The following is a 9,932-nucleotide window of genomic DNA, read 5'->3' as shown; positions in this document are numbered from 1 at the left end:
CAACACTGCTCCCACTCAGTTATGGGTCCCTTAGTATATGCCACATATGTCATCTTATTTAATTCTCAAAATATGCTTAGTAACATCGACATCACTTCTTCTACTTTGTAAATAAGAAAACAGGCCTCTAGAGAGTTTCCAAACTTTCCTTATTATAATTAATTCATCAAATAATTAATAGAGTCCTTATTTTGTGTCAGAGAGTATTCTGAAGTTCTGTAAATATTATCACATGTAATTCTCAAAATAATCTGCATGACGTAAGGTATCATTATCCCTGTTTTGCAGATGTGGAAAAGAAGGGTCTCAGCAAGCTTAGTAACTTAGTTGACTAAGTAGTTGCTGAGCTCATGTTTTGTGCCAAATTCCAGTGCTAGATGCTGAGGGACAGTGGTGGAAAAGTCAGATACAGTTGTTGGCTATCTGGCATTTAGAGTCTAGTAGGGGAACCTACAGTCTAGTGATGTGTGCTAAGCGTCCTGTTTCATCCAGGAGGACACACTGAAGAATGGCGGAGTTCAGTGAATGAACTCAGGTCCAGGATGACTGACCTTGCATCCCAAGGCTGCCCTAAGACACTGGCCAGAATCCCCCTTCCCCGGGCCCCAAGATTTAGCAAGTCTTGCATATCAGAGACACACAAAATAAGTGTGTTTGAGAACACGTGGCGTCCTCTGTGTCTTGGAGCTCAGCACTAGCATAGGGTGACTTCTATCCTTAAACATCACTCTTGGGACTTAACACCAGCAGGCTCCAGGGAAGCACCTCTCCACAAGTCTTGCCTTCCATCCTCAAAGTAGCAGATGACTGTGCTGGAGGATAGCTCAGGTTGTAAGCCGTGCTGGTGCAGACTTTGTTGGTGATCCTTGCTTGGGAGACAAGGAATATTTGAATTGCAGAAGCACTTCGGTGAAGGAAAAGATAAGCTAATTAGGTTGTCAAAATGTCCCTTGAAGACAGACTAATTAAACTGTCAAACTCTCTCTCAGAACGCGTAAAGACAGTGGAGTCTTGCAAAACAAAGTGTCATTTTTCTACTGGTGCCAACAGCTGTTTTCTTTGTTCTCTTCTTCCTGTTCCATTTGAAAGTGCTCACCAGTGAGGCCGGTGCTCACAGATACAAACCCGATGCCTGGAGAACATTTTGTGAAAATGTTTGTAGGGACGTCTAGACGTGACACCATAATATATACCTAGCCTTTACACTGGCATTTAGATAGACAATGAACATCAGAATCATAAATGATTTTATTTTCAGATAAATAATTTAAAAATTTTAATTAAAAAAGCATTTTATTTAACCATACTTGATTTTAGAAGTTGATATTCGTTACTTATAATTTTATAGGTGCCTTAACTTTAATAGGTAATTTTGCCTATCTTGGAAGAAAAATGACTTTTTAGAGACATTAGGAACAATTCTGGTTTTTCACTGGCACTTTTGAAGAAAAGAGATTGAAATTTTCCACACATTAAATGCAATTCCATTTTGTTTTTAAATTCCTCATATTATAGCTGATAATGGAACACACATTCTGTGCAGACTTTTAACATAATGGTTTTAAGGAAATCAAATAAAGAGGGTTAGGGAAGTAGGAAGGGTCAGGCTTGGGGTGGGGACTGAGCAGTGGGGGCTTTGCATGTTTAACTAACCAGCGAAATCTGGAGAGATGGAAACCACGCACGGATTTGTTGAGGTCTTAATAGTCCCAGGGTCCTTTTTTGGTTTGAGCGTGTAAAGCAGAGATGTCCAAAAGAGAGACAATTCGAGCCCCATATGTCGTTTTAAATTTTCTAGTAACTGCATTAAAAAAGTAAAGAGAGATTAATGAAATTAATTCAAATAATATATTTTATTTACTCTATCAAGTAATTACTAAACAATTATGAATGAAGTATTTCCTTTTTTATCTTTAGATTAGAAATGTGGTGAGTCGTTGACACTGGTGAGTATTTACATCTCCACGTGGACTAGCCACCTTGTGAGTGCTCAGTAGCCGCGTTCGGTGATGGCAATCGTGTTGCACGGTGCAGGTCCAGATCTTCATTTGGAATTCTGTGTCCGAGTCACCTGAGAGAGTTATAACCCTCCAGGGGCCAGGATTCCATAAACAGATACTCCCTGGCTCTACTCCTAGGCTGCATGGTCAGTTAGCTCTTTTTTACTGCTGGCAGGGAGTCAAGTTCACAGGATGTACGTGGCCACCCTGAGCTTATTTTTCAGAGGATTTGCAGCTCCCGTAGGGTGGCAGACCAGGGGCGCTGAAGCTCCAACCAAGCAGGAGGTAAAAGTGTATCAAGAGAGCCTTGGCCCACAGATTTCCGCCAACAAAAATTTCTCTAAATCTCGATGACGGCTGTATGATGCTGAAAATTTGGAAACACCTTAATTTTCACAATTAGGTTGGTTCTCTGAAAAAGGTAATGTCCTGAATGAGGATAGTTAACACATTCTTGAATTGAAGTAAATAAAGCTTTTTTTTTTTTTTTTTTAAAGATTTTATTTATTTATTTGACAGAAAGAGCGAGAGAGCACAAGTAGGCAGAGGAGCAGGCAGAGGGAGAGGGAGAAGCAGGCTCCCCGCTGAGCAGGGAGCCCGATGCGGGGCTCGATCCCAGGACCCTGGGATCATGACCTGAGCTAAAGGCAGACGCTTAACCGACTGAGCCACCCAGGCGCCCCAGAAATAAAGCTTTTGAAGTGACATTCCAGAACAAATTTCTTCTGGTTCTGGAGAGTGAATATTTTCACAAAGAAGGTGTCAAGAATTTGGTTTTTTAACTTCTCTTTCACTGAGGAGGAGTGGGCTGGAGACAGCAGGCAAAGTGAGCAAAGGCCCCAGTGCTGAGGGGTCCAGCATGATCTGCAGCCCTGACAATATACAGTATCTGATAATATAGCTGAATATATGTATCTATGTATTTATATAGAATATAGTAATATACAATATAGATACATATATATGTGCACACACACACGTCCACACATGCTTATTTTCTGTCTTCCCCTCTAGCCTGATTTTTAAAAAAGATTTATTAACTCATTTTAGAGAGAGAGTGGGGGTGGGGTGCAGAGGGAGAGGGAAAGAGATTCCTAAGCAGACTACACTGAGCGCGGAGCCTGACACAGGGCTTGATCTCACGAGGCTGAGATCATGACCTGAGTCAAAACCAAGAGTCTGACACTCAACTGACTGAGCCAACCAAGCACTCCTTCCCCTCCAGACTGATTTTATCTGCTTTGTTCACCACTGCCTCCTGCCTCTGGGATAGAGAGTGGCACTTAGTAGGTACTCAGTAAATATTAAATAAACAAATAGCAGCAAGGGATGACTGGCCCTTTGGAAACATTTACTGAATGTTGGGCAATGCCTACCTGGCTCCAGGTGGTGTTTCTGGCCAGGCCAGCTGTGGTGCTCACATGAACTTCCCCATCAGAAGGCCTCTGGTCCGGCTCAGGGGAGCATATGGTCCCCGGACTAGGCCTTCTATGGAGGGTAGAATCTGGCTTATAGCAACCTGTTGGGATCTACAGAACTAGAGGTCTGTTACTTCTTTTTTTTTTTAATAATTTTTTTTATTATGTTATGTTAATCACCATACATTACATCATTAGTTTTTGATGTAGTGTTCCATGATTCATTCCGTATAACACCCAGTGCTCATTACAACATGTGCCCTCCTTAAAACCCATCACTGGGCTAACCCACCCCCATGCCCCTCCCCTCTGAAACCCTCAGATTGTTTCTCGGAGTCCATAGTCTCTCATGGTTCGTCTCCGCCTCCAATTTCCCCCCCATCATTTCCCCCTTCCTTCTCCTGATGTCCTCCGTGCTATTCCTTATGAGCCACAAATAAGTCCAACCACTTAGTATAATCTCCTCCAGTTCCATCCAAGGTCTATAAAGAACTTCTCAAACTCAACACCCAAAAAACGAATAATCAAGTCAAAAAATGGGCAGAAGACATGAACAGACACTTCTCCAAAGAAGACATACAAATGGCTAACAGACACATGAAAAAATGTTCATCATCATTAACCATCAGGGAAATTCAAATCAAAACCACATTGAGATACGACCTTACACCAGTTAGAATGGCAAAAATGGACAAGGTCTGTTACCTCTGAAAGAGGAGCCAACCTAGTATTCTAAGAGCTGGTGCTCTCCCTCCCTGGCTGCCCCCCTGAAACTCTGGTATGGGGGCAGTGTCGTGAGAATGCCCGTGTACACACGCGTGGGCCCTAGTTCCTCTCCTCCCTGGAGACTGAGCAGATTCCTTGGTCTGGAATGTCCGTGCCCAGCCTTGTCTTTCCAGTCCACCCTTTGCTTCTTCTGTTCCTGGTCCTGTGGGTGACGATGCGGCATAGCTGGTTTATTGCGTGATTACGGGGGACCAGCCATTGCTCTAAGCACCTACCTGTATCAGCACACTTCATCCTTGCATTCACTCATGAGCTAGCTCCTGTTACCACCAGCTTTCCGCCCAGGAGAAGCCTGGGACAGAGAGGTTGAGCACCCGGGCACGGTCATGCAGTCACGCCCTTGGGACAGACAGGCGGGAGAAGCAGCAGAGCCCTCGGGCTCCTGTTGTTCAGCTGCTCCTGCCCCTTCTTATCCCTGCTTTGTGCTCTGCCTCACTTTATGGGCACCAGGGATCTGCCTTTAGACTAAGTGGGCTGCAGTGGGATGATGAAGGGCCGCAGAAATCATCAAATGGTCCCTTGGCTCTGTAGGGAAAGAGAGAGCAGGGCTCCAGCGAGTCCTTAATTTCTGTGTAGGAAACGCTTGCAGTCACAAATAAGAGTCATGGAGGAGGCGTCATTTCATGGCTCGCATTAGAATCACCCTTCGGTGAATGCGCGCGCGTGCGCGGCAATGCTTTCCATTAGCAGACACAGCGGATGAGCTGCTTTGGGCTGAGAGAGCTGGACTCGGCCAGAAGCTGCGGAGTGGCTCGAGGCACCAGCACCACCGAGGAGCTGTTGTCCAGTTTGGGTATGAATCCTGCCCGACCTTGCACTTGCTGTGGGAACGTGGACAAGGGGCTCAAGCATTCTAAGCTTAGTTTTCTTATCTGTAAAACGGTGATGAATACAACCTAGGGACACTTTGAAGACTGGTTGATTTGTGATGTAAAGCTCAAATCACAGTCCTGGGTGGGGTGCAGGGAAGGTGTCCGCGGTGGACCTCTGCTGTAACTGCCTGCCCAGCCTCCGTTCCCCCCTTACACACCATCCCCTTCTGGAATGCCCACTCCCCCACCCACTGCTGCAGGTGGCCACATGACCTCGGCCTGGCCCATCAGAGTTGCAGAATCTGGTCCAGGGCGGGCCATGTGACCCAGTCCAGGGCAGATAGAACTCAATTCTGGGACTTTTGCTGGAAACACTTGGACGGGGAAGACTGGGCCTGGAGCTGCTGGTGGCCTTGGTGGACCCACATGGGTAGAGCTCAGCTGAGAGTAAAGCTGATGCGCAGCGGGAAGGAGAAGAGCTGGGGGCCCAGGATCCAGCTGTGATGCATTTCCCAGGGACACGCGCCAACACACTCTCATTGATTAGGTCAGCCATTTGCAGTGGAAAGTGTCCTGATCCAGTTCGTGCTCAGTACCCACTGTTGAAAGATGGAATGTGTTGAAGTGCTTTCAGTTATTATTATTAGCAACAATGACACTGACAGTATTTACCATTTATCGAGCACATACACCGCCAGGCCCTCTCCGAAGGGCTTCACATGCCTGGCATAGTTAATCCTCCAAATCTCCCTAGAGCCAGATGCTACCACTATCTTCCTTTAGCAGACGAGAAAATGGAAGAGCAGAGAGGTATCTCAGGTGGTGGAGCTGGTGTAGGAACAGTCTGGATCCGGAGCCACACTCATGACCACTAGGCCTACTGGCTATGTAATAAAGGATATTATGCAGAAATTGTACAGGATAATGTTTTTATTCATTGATGTGAAGGAATCCATTTCTTCTCCCTGGAGAACTCCCTCTCGGAAAACTAGCAAGAGGCTAGGGTCCATATATTAGTCAGCAGAGGGAGAGGGAGATAGAGAAAGAGAGAGAGAGAGAGAGAGAGAGAGAGAATTTTACTTTAAGGAATTGGCCTACATGATTGCGGGGGGCTGTTAAGTGTGCCACCCACAGGGCAGGCCAGCAAGCCGAAAACTCAGGCAGAACTTCTATGTTGCAGTCTTCAGCCTGAATTCTTTTTTCTTTGGAAAACCTCAGCTTTTGCTCTCAAGGCTATCAACTGGTTGGATGAGGTCCATCCACATTATAGAGAGTAATCTGCTTTACTCAGAGTCTACTGACTTAAATGTTAATCACATCTTACAAATAACTTCACAGCGTGTCTATACTGGTGTTTGTCCAAACAACTGGGCACCATGGTCTAGTCAAGTTGACAGTCATACGAACCATCACAGTCCAGTCTTGGGTAGCTCTGGTCAACTGTTTCCCTGTCTGGGATATGTTCCCATCTGTAAGAGAAGTGATATACTGGGGAAATTTATAGGGCCTTCCAGATAAAATATTCTTGCCTCACCCAAGGGGCCTGATGGCTCCAGTCACAGGCAGTGGGAAGGATTCGGGCTGCTCCTCTCCAAATTTCTTCTCTTGGGCTGATCGGCTCCCATCCCTCTCTCCATCAGTGTCTGCCTCTTTGCCTCCTGCCATGTACCTAGCCAAAGGGGCCAGCAGCCCTGAGTGGGCATGACCCGAGAGTCCCATTGCCCATCCCTGATGAGCATAGCTGCCTCCCTTCATTCCAATTCTAGGGAGAGTGTGCTTGATTCTGGGTCAGACAGCAGGTTGGTTAGTTTATGTCAGGTACTGACTCCGGGTTTAATCAGCTGTGGCCAGGGAGTGGAATCCTTTGGCTTGTGGCCCGCTCAGCAAGTGATGCGGGAGCAGAATCCTGTGGGGAATGGAGGAGGGTGGGGGGGGGGCCACCGTGCAGGGCAGAGAGAGACTGACTGCCACATCCACCACAGTTCGAGGCTTTCAGGCTGGAATGACCTGCATCTCAATGTTGCCGCTGTTTATTTGTTTGGTCTGTGGAGACTGTGGACCAACTGGCATTACACTCATGTCAAGGGTGCTCATGCTGATCATGAGAGCAACGGAAAGAACCGGAGAGAAAAATATTGTGAGGACAAACAGATCGAGAATGAGAAGGGCTGTTTTTCCCCTCACTAATGACACTAAAATGTACTCAGTGATCCCCAAACTCCAAAAGTAAAGCCATTAGTCACAATGTAGTCAGGGTGAAAGAGAGAGAAAGAGAAAGCCGTGTGTATCATTTTGGAACCCATTCCACACAAGTGCCCATTCTGCACGCCTGAGTGCCCAGGCCAAGCTGACTGGTTTAATTATTGTTTGCCTCGCATCACATTAAGTCAGGCACACGACCAGGGCACCCGAGCATCATTGGAGGGCCTGTGCCCAGGCGAGGGGAGGTTGGCTTTCATTTCTGCTGTGGGTAGGTGCTGGGCTTTCTTCTAGTGGGTTGGCACCTGCCTGTCAGAACCATCATGCTGTCAGCTTTGCGGGCAGCGCTGTGAAATGGCCAGGGGTGATGCAGAAAGCCTGGACATCACTTCTGGGACATCTCTAGACCAGGAGTGAGATAGAGAAGGAAAATGCCGACACTGGAAGGATGGGCTCAAGAACACGTCCCCTGCTGGCATTGGGGGGGGGGTGCGGCGAGAGCCTGCTTCCGTTTCCTTGCTGTTGCCCCTATGAGACTGTACATTCTCAGAGGGCGGGACGCTTGTCTGACTTGGCAATTCCAGTCATGACAATAAGAACAATAATGACGATTCATTGCTCACCTCCCAGCAGCCACGTGCTATGCTGGTTCTTTACATATACGAACTCTACTCGGCATGGTAGATTGCTACTCTTTGAAGACAGTGTCCAAAGTGAAACAGTGGTTGGGGAGGGGAAATGGGTACTCAGACTCATGCACTTTTCATTCTTGCAAGTGCCTCCCACATTCCCGACCCCGACGTTAAAACGAAGTACTAAACACATATGTATGGCACCAATGACCAGATTGGCAGGCCACCTTCTTTCTTTCTATGGCTAAACAATGAGTTATCTTCCTTCTGTTTCATACTCACTGGCGGAGTCAGCCATTGGCAAGATGTGAAACCCCTTCCTCTCCTTTCCGAGTGTCTTACCCCTTCTTTGAGCTGTCATTCGAAACTTAGAAGCAGCACAGGGGAATGGAAAGAATGGAAAGAAATAAATGGATTTGAATCTTGATGTCACCAAAAGCTCTGTCAAATTATTAAACTCATTGAGCCTCAGTGTACGCATCTAAATAATAAAAATAGCTGCTGAGAGCCTCGGCGAGCATGTGGTGGTATGGCATATTAGGTGGTGCCTGGGTCCTGGGCTCAGAGCAGGTGTCTAAAGCGTGGAACTTTCTACCTTCTTTCTCTCAGACACCACCCACTCCTGCGCATGCTGGGGTCCTGGTTCCTGAAATGATGACATGCCACAAAAATGAAATTCTAGAAAACCTTACATGAAACTATAAAACTCAGTTCTCTGATTTTTGGTCATTTAAAATTTCACACACAAGGCTTGGGAGATTTTACTTCAATCCAATACAGTTCAGTTCCACGAACACTGACCCCCCTCAACCCCTGCACCTGGCATTGCACTGACCCCAGGGATGCAGAACTCGGGTCTCAAGATGTTCACATGCAGGTCCTGGGAGAGGGGACAGATATTTAAGGGAACAATTTGAAGCCCTAGTACCTTTAAGGGCAGCACAATGCTGTGTACGAGGCCCCATAGTGGGAATAGTATGGGCATTGGCAAGAGGCTAGGTGTGTCTTCTTGGGAAAGAATAGGTGTGTGAAGAAAGTAGGAAAGGCTTTTTTGGCACAGGAACCACACTGTGCAAGAGGTGAGAGCTGGAGCCATTTGGTGGAGGGACTGGAGAAGAATTTCATGCAGAGCACTACACGCAGAATCATTGGGTTGTTCTCCAAAATGTACCCAACTTTAGGACAGTTTGAGAACACTGTAGGCCAGAGTTTTGGGGGGAAAGCTTCTTGGATAATATGGGTTTCTGCTAAACCAGAGATCACCCCCCTGCAACCCCACATCTCTAATGATGATGCTAGGGTGAGATTTACCTGTTTGGTAAGTCTTTCTCCCCCGCCACCTTTTTCCACAGGTAGTATCATAGAATGATTCATTCTTTCGTTGAAAAACCAGTTTTTGAGAGCTCCTGGGGTGTGCCAGGCCCTGTGTGCGTGTTGGCTCTGCAGAGCGGAAACCCATAAATATTTTTCTCAGCGGGAAAGTAGATGTGTAAGCAGGTAATTGCAATGCCAGTGGTACCCTCTAGAACAGAGGGGCCGGAGGGCCGAACATGAGCCAGCTTCTAGTCTTGTGGTAACTCACAAGACTGAGTAGAGTCTTCACAATGCTTTACTTGATTAAATTAAATTTATATGTTAATTGCCTTATCTGCTCGAGAAATAGGTTTTTGTAAAAAGGAGGTGGGGAGGTTTTGATGGGTGAATGCAAGGTAGTGTTTATTAAGTACCTAAGGCAGGGGTCCTCTTACAGCTAGGATCTCATGTAACAGCCCTATGAGGTAGGCATTATTAGCTCCGATTTCTAGAAGAGGAACAGGAGACTCAGAGAGGTTAAGTGATTTTCCCAAGGTCACACAGCTGGTAAATATGCCAGCCAGGATTTCAATCTAGGTTCAACTGACTTGACAGCCCAACTCTTTAGATACATTGTAAAGGCCCCCTCTCTAAACCTGCACCGCCTGAGACTGTGGCAACCAGCCCCATGTGGCCCATGTGGCCACTGAGCACTTGAAATGTGGCTAGCGTGAATGAACTACATTTGTACTTTTTTGAATTTTAATGAATTTAAATTTAAAATAAAAACCA

Source organism: Neomonachus schauinslandi, chromosome 3, assembly GCF_002201575.2.
Source record: "Neomonachus schauinslandi chromosome 3, ASM220157v2, whole genome shotgun sequence".
Classification (NCBI taxonomy): domain Eukaryota; kingdom Metazoa; phylum Chordata; class Mammalia; order Carnivora; family Phocidae; genus Neomonachus; species Neomonachus schauinslandi.
This window is presented reverse-complemented; position numbering follows the sequence as displayed.